This window comes from Solanum dulcamara, chromosome 9 (assembly GCF_947179165.1).
Source record: "Solanum dulcamara chromosome 9, daSolDulc1.2, whole genome shotgun sequence".
Taxonomy (NCBI): Eukaryota; Viridiplantae; Streptophyta; class Magnoliopsida; order Solanales; family Solanaceae; genus Solanum; species Solanum dulcamara.
Window position 1 is genome coordinate 67,837,878 of NC_077245.1, and position 27,934 is coordinate 67,865,811.

Genomic DNA, 27,934 nt, shown 5'->3' on the forward strand with positions numbered 1-27,934 from the left:
CTCATCCGAAAACTTAATCGATTGGAGTTCTTTGGACTCGACTTGGTGTTAGAGATCCCTCATGACCCCTAAACACATCTAACACACTTCAAATACTTAGGAATTAATCCTAACTCATGTGTAAAATTACAAGTCCTCCGGTCCAAGTCTACACTCACGTGAAGAAATACTCAAATCTTAGCAAAATTTTTTGGGGGGTGTTACAAAGGGCATGGAAGTGAGACTTGCCAATCAACCTATCTCCAAGAGAGAAAGCTTTAAATATCTTGAATCCATCATCCAAAGTAGTGGGAACATCAATGATGATGTCACGCATCGCATTGGGACAGCATGGATGAAATAGAGGCTTGCCTCTAGAGTCCTGTGTGATAAAAAGGTACTACCTAAACTTATAGGTAAGTTCTATAGAATGGTGGTTAGATTGGTGTTATTATATGAAGTGAAGTGCTAGCCAGTCAAGAACTCGCATGTTTAGAAGATTCATGTCGCGAAGATGAGAATGCTGAGATGGATGTATGGTCATGCTAGGAGTGATGGGATTAGGATTGAGGTTATTCGGGAGAAGGTAGAAGTGGCCCCTGTGGTAGACAAGATGAGAGAAGCGAGATTGAGATAGTTTAGGCATGTGCAGAAGAGGGTGTCTGATAACGTCCAAATATACTTCTCGAAAAGAAATGTAAACGGTCGTTTGCAATATATTTACCCAAATATGAGTCGGGGTCGATCCTACAGAGAATATAGAAGAATATTGTCAATAGCAAAATTTAACTTGATAATCGTTATTTAAAAGGGGGATTTAAATTGAAACAAAAATAAAAAGAACAACAATAGCTTTGGACTAAATATTTATTTATATTTAGATTATTAGGAGTAACTAGGAATGTGTTCCCCGTGATTTCATAACTGAGCAAGAATATTATATTAGTAATTGATTTTAGTTCTTAGCATGCAAGATCGGTAAGTTAAGTTCACCTAAGTTCTTGATCCGGCAAATAAGTAAATTTCACTATGTAACTTAATTCGTCTACGAGTGTATGCTTTACTAATCCTTACCAATGATTCCATATTTAGCTATCCCTTGAACCGTTCAAGCTAATTAGATGAGGATGATTAGCCACAAATCTCGTTGTTTAATCTCTTTTCCCATTTGTTACCTCCTTGATCCGGCAAGTAAGAATAAGGCGAGTTCTAACGTTTGCAACCGTTAAAAAATAATCAAAGCGAAAGGAAAAATAATACATGCATAAAAACCATTCAAGAATCACTTTTTACATTAATTACTTCGATAATTCATCATGGTTCCCACAAACCTAATTATGCAATTTAGCTACTCATAATTTGAAAAATCACAATTTAGAAATTATAGACAAAACCCTAATTATGAACTTACAAATTGAATAGAATAAATTCAAAATCTTGAATTCTTGAAGAAAATTTAACAAAGATATAGAAGAAGAGAATAAACTAATTTTTTGACCTTCACGACGGCTCTTCGAAAATTCTCAAGTTATAATAATCTAAGTCCTAGGTTAAAAGTTATATATGAGTTGTGTGTTAGTTCCCCTAAGAATTATTTTTATGGACTATTTATAAATGTAGAAAATCCCAAATAAAATAACTGAGTCCAAAACTAAGTGGGAAGCCAAAAGCCGATTGAATTTATTTTGCCGAATTGTCGCCGCCTTCAATTTTTGAGTTGCCTTCAGGTACTGCAACGTGGCAAAAGCTAACAAATTGCAATTTGATTTTGTTGCAAATTCTGCAAACTTTTGAATATTATATAAATATAATATAATATTTAATTTAATTCATCAAGCTGCCTGTTTGATTTCCTTCTTTGATCTTTCATCTTTTATTCGTTTTGGCTTCAAATTTCTTCATCTTCATGTTAGATTAATTCTACAAATAAAATACACAATTTAGCGCAATCCATAAAATTTATGCTCAAAAAGTACCAATAAAAATACCAAATGTGAGGCAATTAATGATTAAAAATATGTAATTTTGGCCTCACATCAACACCCCACACTTAAACTTTTGATCGTCCTCGAGCAAGTATTAAAGCTCATCTAAAAAAAATATCAAACTTGGAACGCCATCACTTTGGTTGATACAAATAATTAGGACATACACAAAAACATCAAGTACAGTTTTCGATCATTATGCAAGATATACAAGCAAACAACAAACCTCCAACCTCCCAACCTCAAGGAAGGACTCTAACTCATCAAATATAAGTTTGCTCACCTATTCCATCAAAGAAAGATAAGAAAATAACCTATCTATCATGAAACAAGTGCCCTCACAAGAAGAAATTGTCAACATACTCAATTTAATAATTGAATATAAATTAAGGACTTAGCATCAAAGAACAACTCTCACACTCACAAAAGAATTCACATGTATGCACAAAGAAACATAGGCTTACCCATTATGTACATCTCCACTAATTAAGCATGCTCGACTATAATCAAATAGAATTTTTAACGGGTTGTAATGTAGGCTAGGGGACGGGTAAGAAAAACTATATAATAGTGACTTACACTTACCTAAGCACTTTGCATCATAATACTTCATCACCCATTATTTTCTCCTTTTTATTTTCAGTCCATTCTTCAACAATTATTTCACTAGTAATTTCATATCATCAAGAATGTTTCAATCATTATAATTATTTTTTTCAAGTAATGTTTTTCTCCTTTTTCTTATGTCACATTCTTTCCAAGAGGGCTTTTTCATCACTTTGCAGTTATCATCGATTACCTTTTTGCAGTCAACCATTTCTTTTCTTCAAATTTAATAATTATAATAAGTTTATGCCACAGAGTTCAAGGAAGTTGTTACGCCCCGGGAGGGTATCCTAGACGTAACCGGCACTCAGAAACCATTTCTGGCTCCCAAGCGAACCACATAGCCTGATCACACATCCGTTCATTCATTCAATCAGCGAAAGACAAAAGAAAAATAAAGAGAATATTCGGTGGGCAACTCAAAACATCAATCTAACTCAAAGAATAAAGGCCATGGGCCAACAAATCAACTCTAATATTTGTCATTAAAAATAGTTTGACAAGAATAATGTAAGGAAAGAAATACTCAATCGACCCTTCACTATCTAGTCTATGAAGCCTTTTTCACTACTATCTAATTGGTGCCAATGACATGTTCATGGCTACCTCAAATCAAAATGAAAAGGGCTAACTCGATGCAAGAATGATATAAGCGGTGTTCTCCGAATGTAGGGAAGGACTCACCAATATGCTGAGTGTGTATAGATCCTCAATGGTGCTTCTATTGACGATTTCTTAAACCTGTCTCTGCATCATGAAACGATGCAGGTCCAAATGGACGTTAGTACATGGAATGTACGAGTATGTAATATGGCAGAATGAAATATACCTCAAGAAAGAATAACGTTGGTTCAAATATCTTCGAATCAGATTGATAAGAGAGACTCAAATAAGGCGTCATAAGTCTAAAGTAAGAATATATTTTTAGACAAAGACCAATCACACATCATACAATCCAATCCAATCATACACAATACAGTTCAATCAAATAGTATATCATCCAATTTAATCCAATCGTATACAATCGGTTCAATCCGGTCATATACGATCCGATCCAATCCAATCATATACCTCTCCATCGTACACTATCCAATCACATATCATATAATCCAATCCATCACACATCACCTAATCCAATCATATAAAATCAACTCAACAATCAACTCAAAGGACTCAACTCAATAACTATGCAAATTAAATTATGCAATGTTTTACAATTCAACTCAATCATCTACAATCACATTCAAACCAATCATATCAAGCACAATCTATTCAATTGGGAGTTTCTCTAACCGACAACCATCACCATATAAGCGAGTGATAGTACAACAAGCCGACGTTATTACCACGTCCGTTCATACCTTGCCAGGGTATGAACGAATCAACCAATCATGGATCCAATCCAACCAAGTCCTATAATGTCAGGATAATAAAATGGGAAGCATCCGACTTTAACGGTTCCATCCCCTCATACGTTTGGCGATGTAGTTTATTGGTTCGAGTATGGACTATACTCTTACCCAATTCGGTGTTCGATACTCCTCCCAAGACTCAATATGCTCATATCTATCAAGTGAGTAAAATACTCAAAATACTCATTTACTCTCATTGGTCTCTTTCAAATCAACTCATTTAGTCTCATTGGACTCTTTTCAAAACTCAAATCAAATCTGGCTTCATTGGACCTTCTTTCAAATTGACTCATCTCAAATCATCAAACTCTTCTCTTTAAATTGATACCATCTCAACTCAATGGATGTAGAAAATATTATATGCATTTAAAATATAATTACAACTCCTCAACTCTACCTTAAAAAAGACATTTTTATGTAAAAGTGTTCAACTCATTTATACTCAAAATACTCATGTTCAAAATAATTGAAAGACTTTTCAAACTCAACTCATGCTTAAACTCTTTTTAAATCATAGATGAAACTAATAATTCTTTAGACTCAAAATAGTGTGTAAATAGTTTAAGAAAAAAGGTTCACAAATAATTTATTTAAAGCTCCTCCTCAAAAGATCATTTATTTTCAAAATATTCCTAAGACTCCAATCAACTCAAATTATGCACATCACATACCATAAAATTGCATTAGACTCCAATCCACTTCATCACACAACATCCTCATTAATATAACCTCTCCATTCACATCATCGTCAAATACCATTATTCACATTGTCATCAAACATCATCATCATCATCATCAAACATTATCATCACATCATTGTTAAATATCATCATCACATCAATCGTCAAATATCTACTCCAAAATACTTATTTTAGTCTTATGTTCAATTTATGGAAGCAAAAGGATATTCTTAACTATCTAATTCATTCTTTTCATTCCAATCAATACACATATACACAAAACCATCCATCTCAACTCAAGACAAATTATGACCAAAGAAATCTCATCTTGCGTTCATGTGAATGAAACATGAATCCATACTCTCAACAAAACTCAACTCAAGAATATCGTCAACATCTATAAATCTATATACAAAGATACATTTGTAGTCAATAATATGAAATATAACTATTTAGTAACTCAAGTCATTAAAATCATCAACCAACCAATAGTATCTAAAAACATTCTATAGTTTAGGAAAACTTTCAAGAAAACCTTCTCAGAAGGTTCAACTCTTTCACAACTCCTATCCAACACATCTATGGGCATATGGAAGAACTCAATCCATATTTTAGGTTAGCCTTACATACCTTGTTTTTGGGTCTTCAATGGGAGACTTGAATTCTTGAAGCATCTTGAAGGCAATCTTTGTTGGAGAAGGATTTGGAGAAGAAGAAGAAGAGGAAGAAGAAGAGAGAAAATATTAGGGCTTTTAGAGAGAGAGGGACTGCAAAATATGGTCCCAAAATGTCCAAGGATAGGTATATATAATTAGGGAAAAAGTCCAAGTTGCCCCTCTTCAAAAATATGGAAAATTGGGCAAAAACTCTTGCTGGCGCTATAGTGGCGCGTCGCGCCACTGTAGCGCCAAGCCAAAATAGGCCTAAAACCCTGCACATCTAATAGTGGCGCGTCGCGCCAAGAACCAAATTACTGAGGCTATTTTCTGGCGCTATAGTGGCGCGTCGCGCCACTGGAGCGCCAAGCCTAAATTTCCTGCAGTGGTCGCCCAGGCCTGAAATTCCTGCAGTACTAGTCTGTAGTAAAATGGTCATAACTTTTGACTCCAAACTCCACAAATTACCATCTTGTTGGAGTTGGAAAGAAGACTCAAAGACCTTTAATTTGGTATGTCGTGGTCCACCCAGTTCATTATATTCAAAGAGATATGATCGTTTGAAGTTGACCCTAATACTAACTCACCCGAAAACTTAATCGATTGGAGTTCTTTGGACTCGACTTGGTGTTAGAGATCCCTTATGACCCCTAAACACATCTAACACACTTAAATTACTTAGTAATTGATCCTAATTCATGTGTAAAATTACAAGTCCTCCGGTCCGAGTCTACACTCACGTGAAGAAATGTTCGAATCTTAGCGAAATATTTTGGGGGGTGTTACAGAAGCAAGGTGCAAAAATTAGGGATTCAACAAAAGAGTCAAGGCATAAATATGGCTACCAATAAAAGTTATAGGCTCAAAAAGGCTAACTAGTGATATAATATCTGAACAAGGCTAAAATTTACAAGACAAATCAAAGAAAGCCTAATATCATCTTCTAAACAAAGCAATACTTTTTATTTCGCTTCAATAACATGCAGGGCAAGTTCTATAATAAGATGAAAAACATGAAATATATTCAAACAACCTCACCACACATGACAAAAGTCTCAATCAAGATAGATCAATTTTACTTCGAAGATAGATAGGGTCATTACAAACAATAAAAAAAATTATACAGAGTCACAAGAATGAGTTTAGGTGTCAAATAGCCTATAATTTAATGAGTACTCAAGCATTCATAAGAAAGTACACTCAAAATTAGGCCTAAATAGCAAGTATCAAATCAAAAAGGTCTTTTCTTTTCTCTTCAAAAAAAATGAAAAAGAAAAATCTAATCTAAAAAAAATAAAAGATACTTGGTTCAAAGGGACCCCCTCTCAAAAAAGAACCGAAAAGGAAACCAAGGGGTGGATGAAGTATGCTCTAAAAAAATAATCTAAGAACCATAAAAAAGATTATTTTAATAATAAAATATACTCTAAAAAAATAATCTAAGAACCATAAAAAAGACTATTTTAATAATAAAAGAAAAATCTTTTTGTAGCTTTGGTCTTTTAAAAAAAAATCAAACTGAAATAAATAAATAAATAAATAAAATACCATATCACACTTCACCCTTAAAATATTGGGAGATATTACACCCCACACTTAAAATCATGTTTTGTCCCCAAAGCAATTTATTGAAAAGAGATGAAGCAGAAGGATAATAAATACTCCCTAAGACCCTTTAGGGCCTAGCTAGCAACATGTTTCTTCAATTTTAATCAAGGGTCGCATGCACCCCACACTTAAGCTCAACACATGTTCCTTAGCTCCAAATTTAAGTACTCGGACTTCCCCTAAATCTGCAAAAACAAAAGAACACAAAAAAAGTGACACTATAAAAATAAAAATAAGAAGTTACACTACAAATTAGTTGTCTCCCAATAAGCGCTTGATTTAACGTCGTGGCACGACGTTGGTCACTTGACTACTCAAACTTCATCAAGTTTTCATATGGGTTGCCTTCCATAAAGCGCCTGATTTAAAGTCGTGGTACGACACCATCAATATTACTATTTTTCATTACACTTTGAGGATATGAATTGCACCCCCAATTTTGCATCAAAGTTTTTATCTCTTTCAAGAGGTGGTGGTACAAAAATAAAAGAACCAAGCAATAGAAATTGTTTATTGCAATTCTTGCCCCTTAAATGAGGAATATAATTTTTTGATTTTGAAACAATACATTAAAGAATATATGTACATTGCTCCTCCTCGTCAATTTTTGCATTCAACTCAGTATTTAATTTGTAAATATCCCAGACAAATATATTATCCACATACATGAGCTTAGTTATTATTTTATAGAAGAGTATCAACACATCTTCCATCTCCCCACATAGCTTATCTTGTTGAAAAAAAACTGACCTGTAAGAATTCATAATATCAAAAATACAAGAATTACAAGAACACTTATCACTGCATACTTTTTCAGATGACATCACAAGAAAAGTAAAAATTATTATTATTATTATTAATATTATTATTAATAAAGAAAAATAAATGCAAAAATAATACTAAAAAAACAATAAACTAAAAATAAGGACTACAAATCAAAAAAATTACTAAAGACAATTTCTAAGCCATATTCCCTGGCAACGGCGCCATTTTTGATAACATCCAAATATACTTCGCGAAAAAAATATAAACGGTCGTTTGTAATATATTTACCAACTATGAGTCGGGGTTGATCCCACAGAGAATATGGAAGAATATTATCAATAGCAAAATTTAACTTGATAGTCGTTATTTAAAAAGGGGGATTTATTGAAAAAAAAATAAAAAGAACAACAATAGCTTGGACTAAATATTTATTTATATTTAGATTATTAGGAGTAACTAGGAATGTGTTCCTCATGATTTCATAACTCAACAAGATGATTGTATTAATAATTGATTTTAGTTTTTAGCATGCAAGATTGGTAAGTTAAATTCACCTAAGTCCTTGATCTGACAAATAAGTAAATTTTACTACGCAACTTGATCCGTCTACGGGTGTATGCTTTACTAATCCTTACAAATGATCCCAGATTTAGCTATTCCTTGATCCGTTCAAGCTAATTAGATAAGGATGATTAGCCCCAAATCTCATTGTTTAATCCCTTTTCACATTCGTTACCTCCTTGATTCGGTGTCATGACCCAACTCACCGGGCCATGAGGGCACCCATTTTATGACCTAAGCAGGAGAAATCTTAACCCTTTATATAAGAACAGTTGCGGAATTTAAAACAAACTTGAATAATTAAACCAAAATTTCTAAAGAAAACTATATTAAAGACCGTCTTATACAATTATACAAAATCCTCCAAGGATACTAGTCTAAACAGGTAAAAGAGCTACTAAGAGTAGAAATAAAATAAAAAACCAATGATCCAGCTTCCACCAAGATAAGGGAAAGATAGAAGTTGTTGGAGGATCGCCTTTGTCTTCACCTAAGAGACATAACTGACCCTGCAACCAGACTGAGTAGTATCAGTACAAACAACACATACTGATAGGCATCATTGTTCAATCTGATACCCATCGCATAATAAATGAATAGAGAAATAAGAGATATCAAAATACTTAAACTTCCTCAATTTAGTCACCCCAGCCCAATAAGTGCACTCCTTATTCTCACCCTTAAGGTATTCACCACCCTAAGCAACACGGTTCCATTATCACCCTAGTCACAATTTAAAACCCGTGGGTTAGGGACCCACCTTACTATTATTCCATCACCCCAATAGTCCCCACCTAGAATAATCGTTCAATGATTTTGCCCAACCCTCACTAGTTGGTCTAATTACCTCACAACATAAAGCATATCCATCTCACAGCCACACTCTCCAACTCACATGAGTTCTAAATAGCCACTATCCCTACCTCAGTTATTCATGAAAATCACAATGGTAATACTCTCTGGCAACTAGAAACCTCGACTTCTAAGTGTATAAATATAGAATACGATTATACCATATAGATCACATCTAGTCCTAACAAGGCCTATCCTCTTACCCACCAATAAGTGTATTGATGACCATAATTCTCTATATCTAGCACACCTCAACTCAAGAGTTCATTTATAGTTCTTAGTCCATGGATCATCTACCAATAACTTTATTATTTTATGAAAATACATATATCATCAGGTCCTCTCATAGGACCATCCACACACACATACTTGGCCCTTTCAGGGATCCAATTCAGTCATATTTGTGTCGAAACGTGACCCGATCTAAGAATGTATCAAAACATGACACTCAATCCAAATACATGTCAGAACATGATACTCAATCCATATATATGTCGAAACATGACACCCAATCCAAACATACCACATTCATAATTACTTTTAGTATTCACGGCATTTATATCACAAAGAACATGTTCATCACAAAATAGGCCAGCAAGTGCTCATTTATATAAAGACTACCATGATACCCTTATTTGTAAGCGTTTAGGCATATCATAAGTAACTCAATTACATATTTAAGATAACTCTGGGAACAATCAACGTCCACACGACCAAAACTTACAAATCTAACCTCAAAATCTACTAGTTTTACTTTTCTATACGAGATTCTATGCCCGATATAAATTAACTAGCCGCACACAAAAACATTACAATCAATAACTTATCAATTCACTGCAGCACCTTTCTACCCAGGTCACATTCGAATTTGACCCTATCACAACCGGATCTCTGCCCGTATCCCATTACCCACAACATAGTGTATGAATTCTCATTAATTCTCCTTCTATATTATATAGCCGGTGAAGATTTACTACTCATAAAAGAGAAGCCTAGCCTACTTAGACACTAAGCATTCGCAGAGAGATAACACTGCTGAAATCATTGGTTCAAGTTATTCCAAGGGCAAGACCATATTAAATTCCATAGGTTCAAGCCTTCCAAAAGATGACATTCCCTTCCCTCCTCTTCTTCATTCAAGAGTAGCCTTTTTGAAGGGTTTTGCAGAAACTCTTGCCTCTAACTTACACTTGATAGAATTGGAAAAATAATAAATTCGCGACTTAAGTTCTACCCTATGACCTCCCACTCTGGCGGCCATATTCCCACTATGGCGGTGTCGCCGAGGCAGAACTAACCCACTCCTTTGGGATAGTGGGACCCAGTCAAGCCATATTCTTGTGATTTCTTTTTAATCGAAATTAATAACAGTTTGGGTCATTATAATAGATACCAATTTATCCCTCATTCGTCCCTAAACAACACGCGATAAAGGTACGAACCAGTTTAGGGCTCACTACAGGAAACGACCACTGTCCATAATCTAAGGAAAATTAGCATACTCCAAATTACGGTGCAAATGAAATCACCTCCAATACAAGCTCTATAAGGATTACCCAAAGGAGGTGGACCCACTTTTCAAACCACAGTAACTCACCTCATCCCGCTCTGACGGGAATATTCCCACTAGAGCGGCGCCATTGGAGCGAGATACTGCTGCCCTAGCGGGATAAGCGAGATTAGTAAAAATGGGAGAAGAATGGTTTCTCCTATTCTTCACATTCCCTCACTCAAAATCTCCCAAAACTCTCTCAAACCTTCTATTCTGATCACATGTGTAATGGTAAGAAATCATTCTTAACTTTAACTTCATGTTAATATTTACATTCAGTGCTTAATCATGCTAGGAATTCAAAAATCAAAGGCCAATAGGGTAGTTTTCAAATCCCTTAGAAATATTTCACTTGCATTACTAGATTAGCGTAGCATGGACTCTCCCCTTACGTCCACAATGTCTCCCTGATGTCTTGGACGTAAGGTTAACAAAATTTTCACCCAAATCAAACTACAATGTGGGGGTGGAAGTTGAAAGGTTTTTGTTGGACCAAATCTTGATTACGCTAGTTATTTGGAGTTGTTGACCCAAATTCCTTTGTAGATAATGTTGCTAGAAACTTAGGAGTACTGATCTGCAAACTTTTGGAGGAAATTTGTGATTGGGGGTGATGAGGAATCATAACCGCACCTAGAGTTCATTCAAGATGAAACCCGCTCTGGCTGCCTTCATCCTGGTTTGGTGGGGAAATGTTGTTGGAGTCTTACCACTCTGGCGGGATTGTAACACCCCCTAAAATTTCTCCCTAAGATTCAGATCTTTCTTGTATTCGTGTAGGGTCGAACTCTATTATTATGAAGTATATGCATGAGTTAAGATGAGTCCCTGAGTAATTGAAGAGTGTAGGAGGTGATGTGGGGCCACAAAGGACCCCTAAAACCAAGCTAAGTCCAAAAGATTCATCGTGCCTAAGTTTTAGGATGAGCTCGTATAAGGGGTCGACTTCTAACGACCCCATCTTTTGAAAGACGACAATATGGGTGGCCCACAACCTATCAAATTAAAGGTTGTCGAGTTTTCTTTCCAATGCCACCAAGAATGTAATTGTTGGAGTTCAGAGTCAAAAGATATGACGATCCTAAGACGAACTAGCACGGCAGGAATTTCAGGCCTGGGTTGCAACTGCTGGAAATCTGGGCTTGGCGCCGCAGTGGCGCGATGCGCCACTAACGCACCAGGAATAAGCCTCAGTAGTTTGGCCCCTGGCGCGGTGCGCCACTACGAGGTGTGCAGGGTTTTCAAGCCTATTTTCCAGAACCTAGAAAACTTGGGCTTGGCGCTGTAAGGGCGCGACGCGCCACTATCATGCCAGGAACAAGCCTCAGTTGTTTGGTCCTTGGCGCGACGCGCCACTATCGCACCATAAAACAGCCTCAGTAGTTTGGCCCTTGGCGCGACGCGCCACTAACAGATGTGCAGGTTTTAAGCCTATTCGACTTGGCGCCGCAGTAGCGCGATGCACCACTATCGCGCCAGTAGCACCCAAGCCTCTTAGCATTCATTAAGCATTTCATTGGTAATGATAAATAATAATAAGCAAAAATAAAAACACTTTCCATTTATGTCCAAACATACCTCTACTAATAGACTTGGCAGGGGCTAAGACATATCCCTAGCTCACCCTCAAAATAAGTGTCAAGAAATGCCTTAATAAAGTCTTACTATTCTACATAACATAAGCTTAGAATAAAAAGGATGTTGTTCCTGAAACATGGGAACTCACCACAAGCAATCTTCAACTAACTCGAGCTATCCACGTGGAGGAGGTCAGGGAATGACGTCGGTTCCTACATAGTGATATCATATAGGCAAAAGTATGCATTATTACTTTGAATGTACTAAGTATGTGAGTATGCAATGCAATATATCATTATACAATAAGGTGATGCAATGGACCATGCTAAAACCTTGCGATCATTTGAAATATCCTTCAGAGTTATGAAGCTTAGTCAATGAAATATAGAAACCATTATGAATCATAAAAGAAACTTGAGAATTATAGAGGTAACCATAGGTCATTATAAGAAACCATATACTTGCAAAATACCATGAATAGTAAATAAGTATTCCATAAACCTTTTAAAAGAAATCATTAGTTTTGTGAGAGCACATACTTTACCTTGTGATAGACATAGTAGACATCATATGATATATCTTAAACATTGGAAGAGGAACCTTGTACCATTTGTGAGAGTGACCGTTAACCGACATAAATCATGTGAGCTATAATATGGAGTCCTGATGTTACCCCTACATCAGAGAAAAAGGGGGAGACTACTTGCCAAGGTAGACTCCGTCATGTCTAAGTGGATCCACTAAGCTACTTAAGGAATCAAGCCTCTAATAATGGGTGACCCTTTCTAAGGAATCAACCTCTACTAATGGGTGATCCTTCTTCCTGCGGTGGCACGTAGTTATGAGACAATGGAATCTCTTTACGGGTCTCTTGCCTTTGCTACGGGAGAGAATGCCTATCCCAAAGTCCAGTCGGTGCTAGGTAAACTCTCAACAGAATAGACAAACCATAAAACATAAACTCAATATCATTTGGGAGGGGCCATATCTACTACCCGTCCACTCTTTATAAGAACAAAATCATAGAATAGCTACTTAACTTTGTCTCATGTGATGTGAGTATAGACCTTTCATCATCACATATCTTTATTCATGAAATATCTTTAGGGCCTTAACTCACCTTATCATTAACTTGCTTGAACATTATAGAATCATCACTCACAAAACTTATTTGCAAAGAGCACCTTTAAACTCATTTGTAGACATTGTCAAACTTCATTTCAACTTTGCTTTATCATAAGAAACTAGGTGGGTCCAAATAAATCAACCTTCAAGTCATTTAAATCAATGCTAGCATGTATGAGAGTGAAATAATTTATCATTTAAAATATTTTAAAACAACCCACTGATATACTTTAAAACTACTTTCAAGCCTTCATAGAGGGACCTTGATAAATCATCCATTTTATGTAAATAAGAATCACCATAAGTCAACATAGACAAACAAACTTCAAATGTTCAAGAATCTATACATTTGAAATCATAGTATGAAAATCCATAAAAACTCATCACTTGGAAGTGAGAGTCAATATATATCAATATAGGTAAATAAACTTCAAATATAACATATTCTATACATTTGGAACCATCATGTAAAAACTCATAAGATTTCATCATTTTGAATTAAAATGCTAGGTTGAGAAAACATTTGGGCTCCATAGAACCCATGGATGAAAATCCACATACCTTGAGGAGTCAACTCTTGAATGAAAAACTTAAAAAGAAATGGAGGCTTGATCTTCTTAGAGATGAATGAAGAAGGCTTGAGAAGAACTTGAGAGGTTAGATTTTTTTCTTGTTCTTAGAGTGTGAATGAGTGTAGAAGCTTAGGGGTCTCTTAGATAGGTGAAATATGCCTTCAAAATGACCTCACTTTGGGTTAAACACAAGAAAAGACTAAAATGCCCTAAAATCTGGAAAACTAGATCAAAACCCTGCTGGCGCGCCGCGCCAGCACCCAAACTACTGAGGCTAGTTTCAGGCGCTATAGTGGCGCCAGGCGCCACTGTAGCCCCAGGCCTGAAATTCCTGTAGTGATAATCTATAGAAAAATGGTCATAACTTTTGACTTTAAACTCCAAAAATTACAATCTTAGTAGCGTTGGAAAGAAGACCCAAAGACCTTTAATTTGATAGGTCATGGGACACCCAATTCATTATATTCTAGGAATTAAGGCCATTTAAAGTGGACCCTTCTATGTTCTCATACGAAAACTTAGTCGATAGAAATCCTTTGGGCTTGACTTGGTTATAGAGATCCCTTATAACCCTAAAACACATCTAATACTCTTCAAATACTTAGGAATGGATCCTATCTCATATATACAATTATATTTCATTGATTTTGACATGAAAAGGGTCCTCCAAAGCCATTTTTTCCCTATTTTACCCTAGTATGACATAATCCCACCTTTAAACCATCCGGGATCTTACAAGTGGCCTCGCCTAAGGGACCTTATTTTCCTTGAGTTTCTGATTTCACACGTATACTATTTGATCTTAACTGGAATTTATGTGGAACTTGCAGGTACCTCACTATGGCTGTCACGCCCCGAGAGGGTACCCTAGGCGCGACCGGCACTCGAAAGTCATTTCTGTCCTTTAAGCGAACCACCTGGTCCTATCACACTTTCATTCGCTCACATTCCCTCGGCGAAGGACTAAATCATAGGCATACTATTCATATTTTTGGGGCCGAAGTCCAAACACTATCAAATCAACAAACAACTGAAATAAGACTATTCAAAATAACAATCCAACGTTCCCACACTCTGGTCTATGAAGCCTCTATCAATAATCTAGAAGGTGTCAATGACAAGCCCATAGCTACCAACCGTTAAAATAAAGAAAATAAAACAAAGTTGTAAAGAAGATCTCGGTATCCTCCAGAAACTAAGAGGACTCACCAACTAGCTGGGAGTGTGGATCTTCAACGGTGCGCCGGTTGATGATCTCTAGTACCTGTCTCTGCATCATGAAACGATGCAGGCCAAATGGCGACAGTACATGGAATGTACAAGTATGCAAGATGACCAAATGAAACAACATCAGAAAAAAGTAAACAAACTCAACATCTCAACTCAGGAAAAAGAGCAACTCACTCAAATGTCCTAAGTCTAACAAAAATATGGTTTAGACGGGACCAACTCATATGCCATTCAAGTCAAACCGACTTGGAGTACTATCAAGACCTATATGGGAGTTTCTCTTATTCAACAACCATCACTTATGAGCCAGTGATAGTACAACAAGTCAACGTTGTTGCCACATCCGTTCATACCTTGTCAGGGTATGAACGAGTCACCAATCATGGATTTCATCGATCAGTCAAGTCCTATCTTTTCAGGACAATAAAATGGGAAACATCCGACTTTAACGGTTCGATCCCATGGGAAGCATCCGACTTTAACGGTTCTATCCCTACCTATGTTGGTGGCGTAGTTTATGAGGTTCGAGCATGGACTATACTCTTACCCGCTTCGGTGCTCGATACTCCTCCCATGACTCCATGCTCATAAGACTCCATTCAATTATCTCAAAAAAGTCATCACGGCTAGTCTCAATTAGGACTTTGCCCACTCATCGACTCTATCCTCAATTCAACTCAATCAAGTCATAACGGCAAGTCTCATTTATCACATCCTTAGGACTCATCACAACTCCGAGGTTTTTAAATTAACAATTCAAGAGGAATAACACATTTAAGGAAATTAACATATTTAACATAATCACATGGTTAAGGAAATCAACAAAGTAAATTAACAACTCATCTCCATCGACTCATACTAACAAGAAGCTTTTAGGAATTTCTTAGTACAACAATATCAACATAATAGGGATCAATTAAATATGTGACAAGACTCATTTGAACATAAACCTACCAAGAAACTCCATTTTTATGGACATTTAACCTCAAAGAAAGTATAGGGCACATGGGTGGACTCAACCCATGCTTTGAGTAGCCTTACATACCTTAGTAAAGACTTGAAGAAAACCTTGATGTTGGTTTTCAATGGGAAACTTGAATTTCTTGAAGCTCTTGAATGAAATCTTTGTTGGAGAAGGATTGAAGAAGAAGAGAGGGATTTCTAGGGCTTTTAGAGAGAGAGAAGAGCTGAAAATAATGGTCCAAAATGTTCTAAGGCTGTGTATATATAATTTGGGAAAATTCCCAAACTGCCCATTCTCCAAAAATCTGGAAAATAGGCCAAAAATGCTACTGGTGCGATAGTGGCGCGTCGCGCCACTATGGCGCCAAGTCAAATAGGCTTAAAACCTACACATCTGTTAGTGGCGCGTTGCGCCAAGGGCCAAACTACAGAGGCTATTTTATGGCGCGATAGTGGCGCGTCGCGCCAAGGGCCAAACTACTGAGGCTGTTTTATAGTGCGATAGTGGCGCGTCGCGTCCTTACAGCGCCAAGCCCAAGTTTTCTGGGTTCTGGAAAATAGGCTTGAAAACCCTGCACATCTCGTAGTGGCGCGCTGCGCCAGGGACCAAACTACTGAGGCTTGTTCCTGGCGCGATAGTGGCGCATCACGCCACTGCGGTGCCAAGCCCAGATTTCCAGCAATTGCAACTCAGGCCTGAAATTTCTGCAGTGCTAGTTTGTCTTAGGATCGTCATATTTTTTGACTCCAAACTCCAAAAATTCTATTCTTGGTGGCGTTGGAAAGAAGACTCGACGACCTTTAATTTAATAGGTCGTAGGCCACCCAGATTGTCGTCTTTCAAAAGATAAGGTCGTTAGAAGTCGACTCCTTAGACGAACTCATTCTAAAACTTAGCCACGATGAATTCTCGGACTTAGCTTGGTCCTAGGGGTCCTTTGTGACCCTACATCACCTCCAACACTCTTCAATTACTCAGGGACTCATCTTAACTCATGTATATACTTCACAATAATTGAGTTCGACCCTACATGAATACAAGAAGGTTCCGAATCTTAGGAAAAATTTTTGGGGGCTATTACATTATCTCCCCTTTGGGATCATTCTTCCTTGAATGACGAGAAATCAGGGATGGACTTGGGGCACAAATCGCAATCAGAACTCAGTCATCAACCAATCAATTTCTCAAATAAAAATTACTATCCAAACTCAAAATGCACAAACAAATTCAAGTCAAGGGAATGAGCATTACCTTCAACATTCTCATTGGTAGGCATGAATAGATGGGGATATTTAGATTTCATATCTTCCTCCATTTCCCACGTGGCTTCCTCAACCAACTGATTTCTCTACAAGACTTTGACTGAGGCGATCTCTTTATTCCTTAATTTGCAAGTTTGGCGATCAAAAATTTGGACCGGAACCTCCTCATAGGATAAGCTATCCTTAACTCCAATACTATCAATGGAGACTACCAATGAAGGATCACCTAATCACTTCTTCAACATCGAAATGTGAAATACCGGATAAATAGAGGTGAGCTCCGGGGGTAACTCTAACTCATAGGCGACACTCCCAATCCGTCTCGCAATTTGGTAAGGACCGATGTATCGAGGACTAAGCTTCCCCTTTCTTCCAAACCTCATGACACCCTTCATGGGTGACACTTTCAAATACACCCAATCATCCACCTCAAACTCTAAGTCTCTCCTCCTCACGTTGGTGTAAGATTTTTGGCGGCTTTGGGCTGTCTTTAGCCTATCTTGAATAACTCTCACCTTCTCCATGGCTTGGTGAATAAAATCAAACCAAATCAACTCAACTTCACCAACTTCAAACCACACAATGGGTGATCTATACCTCCTCCCATACAAGCTTCATAAGGAGCCATTTGAATGCTTGCATGATAGCTATTATTATATGCAAACTCTATGAGAGGTAAGTGATCATCCCAATTTCCTTTGAAGTCAAGCATACAAGCTCTCAGCATATCCTCCAACATTTGGATGGTGCGCTCCCCTTAGCCATCCGTTTGGGGATGAAAGGTCGTACTAAGGTTCACCTTTGAACCCAGTCCCTTCTAAAAGGATCTCCAAAATTGGGAGGTGAATTGAGCTCCTCTATCTGAAATGATAGACAAGGGAACCCCATGCAACCTGATAATCTCCTGAATGTATAACTTTGAATAATCTTCTGCGGTGTCAGTGGTCTTAACTGCCAAGAAGTGAGCTGATTTCGTCATTCTATCCATAATCACCCAAATGGAATCATGTTGCTTTTGGGACCTCGGCAATCCCGTGATAAAGTCCATGTTGATCATTTCCCACTTCTATTCCAGAATTTCTATGTTTTGAACTAATCCACATATCCTTTGATGCTCAACTTTAACTTGTTAGCAATTCGGGCACTTGGAAACAAACTCTGCAATATCTCTCTTCATCCCACTCCACCAATAGATTTCCCTCAAGTCATGATGCATCTTTGTAGAGCCAGGATGAATAGAGTATCTGGAACTATGCGCTTCGGCCATAATCCTTCCTCAAACATCATTGACATCTGGTACACACAATCTATTTTGGTACCTTAACACGCCATCTCCCCCTTTGGTAAAAACCATCACCTCTTGTTTGTGAATAACTTCCTTCAATTGGAGAAGGATGGGATCCTGATCTTGTTTCTCCTTTACCTCTGCCACAAGTGAGGATGCAGATCCATCCTTAACATTAACTCCGCCTTCATTATTCTCTTCCAGAAGAACCCCCAATTGGGCTAATTTATGTACCTCATTTGCCAATTCTCTCATTCCCTCCTCCACATGGGCAGTGCTACCCATAGACAACCTGCTAAGAGCATCAGCAACAATATTAGCTTTACTTGGATGGTAGAGGATGCTCATATCATAGTCCTTGAGTAGCTCGAGCCATCTCTTTTGCCTCAGGTTGAGTTCCTTCTGGTTGAATATGTATTGTAAACTCTTGTGATCGATGAACACATCAACATGCACTCCATACAAGTAGTGGCGCCAAATTTTAAGGGAAAATACCATAGCTGCCAGTTCAAGGTCATGAGTTAGGTAATTTCTCTCATGAACCTTAAGCTATCTTGAAGCATAGGCTATCACCTTTCCCTTCTACATCAGCACACAGCCCAAACCAACTCTAGATGCATCACAATAGTTCACAAAACCCTCTGTTCCATCGAGCAAAGTTAGAACAGGAGCAGTGGTTAGCTTGGTCTTTAATTTCTGGAAACTCTCCTCACAAGCATCGGACCATTGGAACTTAGCCTTCTTTTGGGTCAGCTTGGTCAATAGTGATGATATGGATGAGAATCCCTCTACAAACCTTCAATAATAGCCAGCCAAACCCAAGAAGCTCCGTATCTCTGTCGGGAATGTGGGTCTGGCCAATTTTTCACTGCCTCTATCTTTTGAGAATCAAGTTAAATACCATCCCCAGATACAATGTGGCCTAGAAAAGTCACTGATGCAAGCCAAAATTCACATTTAGAGAACTTTGCATACAATACCTGGTGCTTCAGAGTTTACAAGATGACTCTAAGATGATGGGCGTGCTCCTCCTCATTCTTGGAGTAGACCAAAATATCATCTATAAATACAATCACAAACATATCAAGATATGGTTTAAATACTCGGTTCATGAGATCCATAAAAGTTGTGGTTCATAAGATCCCTGTGATGGATTGACACAGTGAAATCTCTATAGACTTTCTCAGCTACGACAGAATCACCAATGGGAGTAGCTACACAGAAAGGCTCATGAAGACATTCAGGAATTCTATCAAATTTAATTGCCATGTAAGGAGTCACAAAAGATAGTATGGCACCCGGATTCATCAAAACAAAACAGTCAAGAGAAAAGACTCGAATCATACCCGTCACGACGTTTGGAAAGTTCTTCTGATCTTGACTACTACCCATGGCATATAGGCGGTTTGTACCTCCGCCCGTACCTGAAGTAGTGCCCCTCTAATTACCTCTAGCAGGTGGTGTGGTGGTAGAATACTGAGCTCTGTTTCCCCCTGTTTGACACTCTCTCTAAAAATGGTCTATTTGGCCGCATTTATAACAACCACCCTTTCCCGCTCTGCACTCTCCCAAGTGGAGCTTACCGCACTTGCCGCATGGTGGCTTCCCTCTTGAACCTTGAACCTAGTTAGCTTAGGATTGAGAACCCTGGGGTCTGATATTCTGATGACTCTTTCCTTGCCGATCATACCTGTTCTGCGGCATAGGTGCACTTGCAATCGATGAGGCATAACTGGAAGGCCTCTTCTGGAAGAAGGACCTATTGCCCTTATTTTGCCTCTGTTCATTCTCATGTTCTGCTTATTTTGTCCTATTTCTCATATGCTCCTCCCTGTCTTTCCTCTTCTCATCCTCCACCTGTTGATCATACACCATTAATCTTAAAATATCTATGTCGGAGATTAACAATGCTGCTTTGCACTCTCTCTTCACATGTCTCCCCAATCAGGAGATGAACTTCCTCATCTTCGACCTCATATCTGGGATCATTTCTAGAGCATACCTGGATAGCTGGATGAACATCAGGTTGTACTCCTTAATAGTCATACCTCCATGTTTCAAATTCACTAACTCCTCCACTTTCGCTTCCCTCAATTCTTGAGGAAAGAAGTGGTCAAGAAAGGCTCCCTCAAATTCATCCCACATAGCAGGTTCAGCATCCTCACCTCTACCGTGTTCCCATTGGTTATACTAGATATTGGCCACATCCTTGAGCTGGTAAGACACCAACTCAACTCCCTCAATCTCCGTAGCATGCATAGCTTTCAGGATCTTCCACATCTCATTAATAAAATTTTGGGGGTCTTCATCAACCTTAGACCCCATAAATGCCGGCGGATTCATTCTCAGAAAGTCTCTAATTCTGGCGGCAGCAGACGGCTCTTGGTAACTAGAGCTAAGAGTTGGCAAACTATAGTTACCATTTTGGGCAGCCACTAGTTGAGTGAGCATAGCAATCGCTCCTCGAAAATCTGCATTCCAACATTGGTATAGGCGGAGTAGTAGGCATTTGAGGTGCCTCCGCATACCTCGCAGGTCAGCTTCTAGCCTTCGGTGGGCGTACTTCTGACTGAGGCATCTCTGTGTTATCAACATTTCTCTGGCTGGCCGTACTCTTAGGTGCCATTTTCTGCAACGTATAAACGCACGAATTCAGAGTATGAAAGAAGTGAAATATTTCTTAATGTCTTATAGCCTCCTCATTATAAGTGTGGTGCACAACACACTAATAAGCAAGACTCTATAAGACACGGCTTCATAGACTCCCTAGGACTCTTGAACTCTGTGCTCTGATACCATGTTTGTCACGCCCCAAGAGGGTACCCTAGGCGCGGCCAGTACTCGAAAGCCATTTCTGGCCTTCAAGCGAACCACCTAGTCCAATCACACTTACCCTGGGGAAAAAAAGCTGAAATCAAAACGAAAGAAGAGAAATTGGGCCATCTTTTATTTGCTCACATTCTCTCGGCGGATAACTAAATCATAGGCATACTATTCATATTTTTGGGGCCGAAGTCCAAACACTATCAAATCAACAAACAACTGAAATAAGACTATTCAAAATAACAATCTAACGTTCCCACACTTTGGTCTATGAAGCCTCTATCAATAATCTAGGAGGTGCCAATGACAAGCCCATGGCTACCAACCGTCAAAATAAAGAAAAGAAAATAAAGCTGTAAAGAAGATCTCGTTATCCTCCAGAAACTAGGAGGACTCACCAACTAGCTGGGAGTGTGGATCTTCAATGGTGAGCCGGTTGATGATCTCTAGTACCTATCTCTGCATCATGAAACGATGCAGGCCAAATGGCGTCAGTACATAGAATGTACGAGTATGCAAGATGGCCGAATAAAACAACATCAGAAAGAAGTAAACAAACTCAACATCTCAACTCAGGAAAAAGAGCAACTCACTCAAATGTCCTAAGTCTAACAAAAATATGGTTTAGATGGGACCAACTCATATTCCATTCAACTCAAACCGACTCGGAGTACTATCAAGACCTATATGGGAGTTTCTCTTATCCGACAACCATCTCTTATGAGCCAATGATAGTACAATAAGTCGACGTTGTTGCCACGTCCATTCATACCTTGCCAGGGTATAAACGAGTCACCAATCATGGATTTCATCGATCAGTCAAGTCCTATCTTTTCAGGACAATAAAATGGGAAACATCCGACTTTAACGGTTCGATCCCATAGGAGGCATCCGACTTTAACGGTTCCATCCCTACCTACGTTGGCGGCGTAGTTTATGGGGTTCGAACATGGACTATACTCTTACCTGCTTCGGTGCTCGATACTCCTCCCATGACTCCATGCTCATAAGACTCCATTCAATTATCTCAAATAAGTCATCACGGCTAGTATTAATTAGGCTCTAAGGCCGTGTATATATAATTTGGGAAAATTCCCAAACTGCCATTTCTCTAAAAATTTGGAAAATAGGCTAAAAATGCTATTGGCGCGATAGTGGCGCATCGCGCCACTGCGGCGCCAAGTCGAATAGGCTTAAAACCTGCACATCTGTTTGTGGTGCGTCGCGCCAAGGGCCAAACTACTGAGGCTATTTTATGGCGCGATAGTGGCGAGTCGCGCCCTTACAGCGCCAAGCCCAAGTATTCTGGGTTCTGGAAAGTAGGCTTGAAAACCCTGCACATTTCGTAGTGGCGCACCGCGTCGGGGACCAAACTACTGAGGCTTGTTCCTGGCGCGATAGTGGCGTGTCGCGCCACTGCGGCGCCAAGCCCAGATTTCCAGCAGTTGCAACCCAAGCCTGAAATTCTTGCAGTGCTAGTTCATTTTAGGATCTTTATATCTTTTGACTCCAAACTCCAAAAATTATATTATTGGTAGCGTTGAAAAGAAGACCCGATGACCTTTAATTTAATAGGTCGTGGGCTACCCAGATTGTTGTCTTTCAAAATATAGGGTCATTAAAAGTTGACTTCTTAGACGAACTCATTCTAAAACTTAGCCACGACGAATTCTCAGACTTAGCTTGGTCCTAGGGGTCCTTTGTGACCCCACATCACCTCCAACACTCTTCAATTACTCAGAAACTCATCTTAACTCATGCATATACTTCACAATAATTGAGTTCGACCCTACACGAATACAAAAAGGGTCCGAATCTTAGGGAAAATTTTTGGAGGGTGTGACAATGGCTCACCACGATGATGTCAACCTCTCATTTATCCAGTTCCCTGAGGCTACCTCTCGAGAAAGTCACCACGACTTTCGGAACCACAAATTCCCTCTCGAGAGGGGATTTTACATGTTAGGAGTGGTGGACAAGCTCCCCGCCTTTTATGCCCGACTGGAGGCATTCGGGTGGGGTTCTTTGACTGAATCCCCTTCCTCAGAATACATTGGTTGGGTGAGAGAGTTCTATGACATACTCCCCACGGTTCGCTGGGACAAACCTGACCCCTCCGTTTGCATCCGGGGAGTCAATATCCCCCTCAGTCCTTCTTATATTAATGTTGTGCTAGAAATACTCGAGGCTTCCAATGTTGAGTACGAGGCCAAGCTGAAAAGACAAACTTGGAATGGTTACGGGAAACGCTAGAGATCCTAGAGCGTCAAGGCAGGGTCTACTGGCCCAGTACAGAGAGTATCACTAGTACAGATTGGTCGGATGATGCTAAGAGGTGGCTGCACCTGGTGGCCAGTAAGATCCGCCCTTCCAGCAACCGCACAGATGTGACATTTCCACGCGCTTTAGTCATGGTTTGTGCCATTCAGGTGATAGGACTGAATGTGGGGAATCAGATTGTGTCCTAATGAAAGATCTTCTACCGAGGCAACAAGAAAGGTTTTTTCCTGCCGGGCCTAATCACTGTCATGTGCAAGACAATTGGGGTGACACTACTGGTCTCAAATGAGTTACTACTTCCCATGGATCCCTCTTTTCACCCTTTTCTTATCAGGAGAGCCTCTTCCCGAGTGCCAAAGAAGTGGAGGACTAACGGGGTCGAGAGAAGTCGAGCAGCAACAACAGGGGACGAGGACGAGGATATTGCCCCTCCCACTCAATCACAGTCACCACTCGACCATCACTTAGAGGAGGACTTAGTTGCAGTTCGAAGATGACTAGGAGACCATTTTTCCCAGACCCCTGCCCAGTGCCACTAGCTACAGCCATGGAGGTGGATATGCTTCATCGCCAGCTGCGGTAGGAGAAGATGAAGAGAATAGAAAGAGACCGTCTTATGATGTGGATATGGAAGACCATCAAGGTCATCTTCTCTTGCATCGCTCTCGAAAGAGATATCCCTACCCAGGAGCGTGGAGATTTTTGAGAGTTCAACCTCCTAAATGAGGTTTGGGCTGGAGAGTATCCTTCGGAGAGGATGGACTCTGATAATGACACTCCCCCTCCTTCCCGCTATATTATTAGATTGGGTTGCCCCGTTTGGGAAAGAAACAAATAATTTATTGCTTTCCTTTACTATTTCTCTTATTTTTGTAAGCACTGAATGCTTTTTAATCCCCTCACATCATCGTACATATTAATACTATCGTTTTTAAGTCTATATGGTCTTAGTTGATCACTTCACAACCTTAGAGTTAGCTAATCGCTCTTAAAAGATCATTGCCAAAATAGGGGGAAAATAGGGACCTCTTTCTAAGGATTCTGTCTCGCCAAATCCCGCTCTAGCAGGACAATTCCCGCTTTGGCGGGCCCACTCTGGCAATATATTCTCGTTGGTGCGGGATTCACTGAAACTCCTCTCTAACCATTAATTCCGCCTCCTTGGCAATGCTTATAATAGACTGGACGGAATCCCCTTCACAAGTAAATCTAAACACGTAGGATTGAATAGAGAAAGTCGATCCCTTCACAAATTTGCGGACCCTCTCCACCTCATCTTGGATAAATATCGTAGCATGTCTCGACAACTGATAGAATCATGCCTCATACTCGAAAACATATATACCACCTGAGTCAGGCTCTTAGATCTAAACCTGATCTCCTCGAGTACGCTCTACGAAATGAATCGATCCTCGAATGCCCTAGAAAAAGAACCCCACTACACGGGATCCAACTGGTCTAGACTTAAGAACGTCCTCCACCACTCTATGGCCAGTCCATGAAGCTGAAGTGCAACGAATTAAATGCCCCAAGCGTCAGCCATACTAACTAGCTCTAACATCTCATGACACAGTGTCAAGAACTCGTGAGGGTCCTCGCTCCTACCACTCTGAAACTGGGTGGTTTCATTATCTGAAACCTTTAATAGCACTACTAATCCGCAATAATCATGACCATATTTGGAGTAATCTGCGCACCAACAGCTGGTATAGGAACCAATAGTAGCTGACCCACCAATCCTAGACACCTAGGACCTGTTGCTACTTGGGCTCTGTGCCCCGACTCGAGTCTATAAGCTCTGTAACGTGCCTATCGCACCTTGAGTAGAACTCTCTAACATACCTAGCTTCCTCATCAAGGTCTTTTGAAACAACGGTGTCGCATATCTTAAAGTAGCCTAGTCCTCATCAACCTCGACCTGTGGCTCTGGGGAGGCCTTTCTAACTAAACCTCAGGCAGGTGCCGCTCCTCAGCCACCCTCTACCGGCAATTGCTCCCCACCCTCGACCTTTAGCTCAGCCCCTACTTCTACCCCTAGGTAGGGTCTCAATAACTGCATCGGGGAATGCCTCCCCTCTCCCAATAGTTGTAGCTTTGTTGCTCAACATCTGGCAAAATAATATGCAACACTCAGCACTAGCGCTAAAAACTCGGTACGATAAGAGAGAGTGAATAAAGGAAGTTTCTTAATAGTCTTCGTAGCTTCTTAAAGATTAGTACAAAAGTCAATATACCGATCTACGAGACTTTATTCAAACTTGGCTTATAAATATGAGACCTATCAACTTGGGGCTCTGACACCATTTTGTCATGACCCAAATTCGAGTGTAATGACACTTGTTTCAACCCACTGAGATAGCCCAACACCAAAATTTAACGGATAAAAGCAAAAATAGTATAATAGATAAGTAAATACGATAATGTCGAAGTCTTAAACAACTATAAAAACCCTAAAGAATTGGTTGTCACATGTATAAGCCTCTAAAATAGTAGAATTGAAATAAAGATAAGTCTCAAAAATGCATTTCTCTCTCGAATAGAACAAAATCATGAAAAGGAGCAAGAGAGATCGCCGGTATCAAAAGCTATCTCCCAAATATCTCCAAAACCATAAATGAAGAAAGAAGAATCTAGATCACTGTTCGGGCTCAGAACCTACACATATGTAGTTAGCAAAGGATGAGTACCAAACAACACGGTACCCAGCAAGTAAAATAGTAAACAATCTAAAGTTAAATAGAATGGTACTCCTGACACTCCAACCGAACCTCTCATAACTACAACCTGCAAGCAGAACAGCAAAATCTAATAGCCTATGAACAGATATATCTCATATAGCAAGTAAATTAAATATACTTCCATAGTCCAACAGATAGTGTCAATATCGCGCACACTTCAGTCTCAATAGCTCACAAATAAGGGCAAGTAATCAGATAATCAAGTCAATGAAAATAATAAAATTCGATGAATGCCCAATGTGATGCTAAAATAACAACCACGACGTGTGGCATATACCATGCATGCAAAATATAACAACCACAATGTGTGGCTCATCCCTCGATGCAATAATATAACAACCACGGCGTGTGGCATATCCCTCAATGCAATAATATTAACAACCACGGTGTGTAGCATGTCCCTCAATGCAATAATATTAACAACCACGGTGTGTGGCATGTCTTTCGATGCAATAATGTAACAACCACGGCGCGTGACACGTCCCTCGAATCCTGTTTGTTATTCTTTTTCATATTCCTTTGGCTGGAACCATTTCCTTTTGGTGAATTTCATAAAAAAAAAAAGGGGACCTCAATACATATTCCAACCCAAATACAAATAAGAATAATCATGCAATCAATAGGGGGAGATAATGAAGTCAAATAACATAAGCAATCCATGTCTTTAATAACACCAAGTAAGCTTCACAACGATACAACAAGATTAACTCAATTCAATAGGCGAATTCATTGGGTTAATTTCTCTTTTATAACTCCTATTAATCCATTCTAAGCATTTTTCCTGATTCTTTATCAACTCAATACTAATTTCAATCAATTCACATAGCATGTAACAAGAATACGCATTCTATGAAACTTACGAAAGTTTAGAATTCCACTTGCCACGATATCGCACCCTACTACTCCAAAACTTGGACTTTTCCCTTTCATCGACGCTCCAAATTGTAGAAATCTAATCAAATATGAATCCCCGATCAAATTATAGAACTAATGACACAAAAATTATAATTTTGAAAATCGGACTGAAATTGATCTGAAATACCCGAGAAAAACCCGATTTTGAAAACAAATAGTAAATTCGGAAATCTTTACTTGGAAATGAACCCTCAGGTATTTGAAATCTATTAGTAAAAACGGAATCTCATTTGTACTTGAAATGAGTTCAAAATCATTCAAAACATTAAAACCCATGTTTTTGAAAAATCCTAAATTTTCTCAATTGAAAACCCCAAACTCAAGCCAAAATCAATGAATAATTAATGGGTAGTTAAGAATTCATTTTTAAAGGACTTACCCAGCCAATAACTCGAGAAAATCCTTCAAAAATCATCCCTCCCGAGCTCTCCAAGGTCCAAAAATAGTAGAATGGGGCTTAAGTCTCGTTCTTGGGGTTAACACTATTCACGTGCATTTTGTCCTTC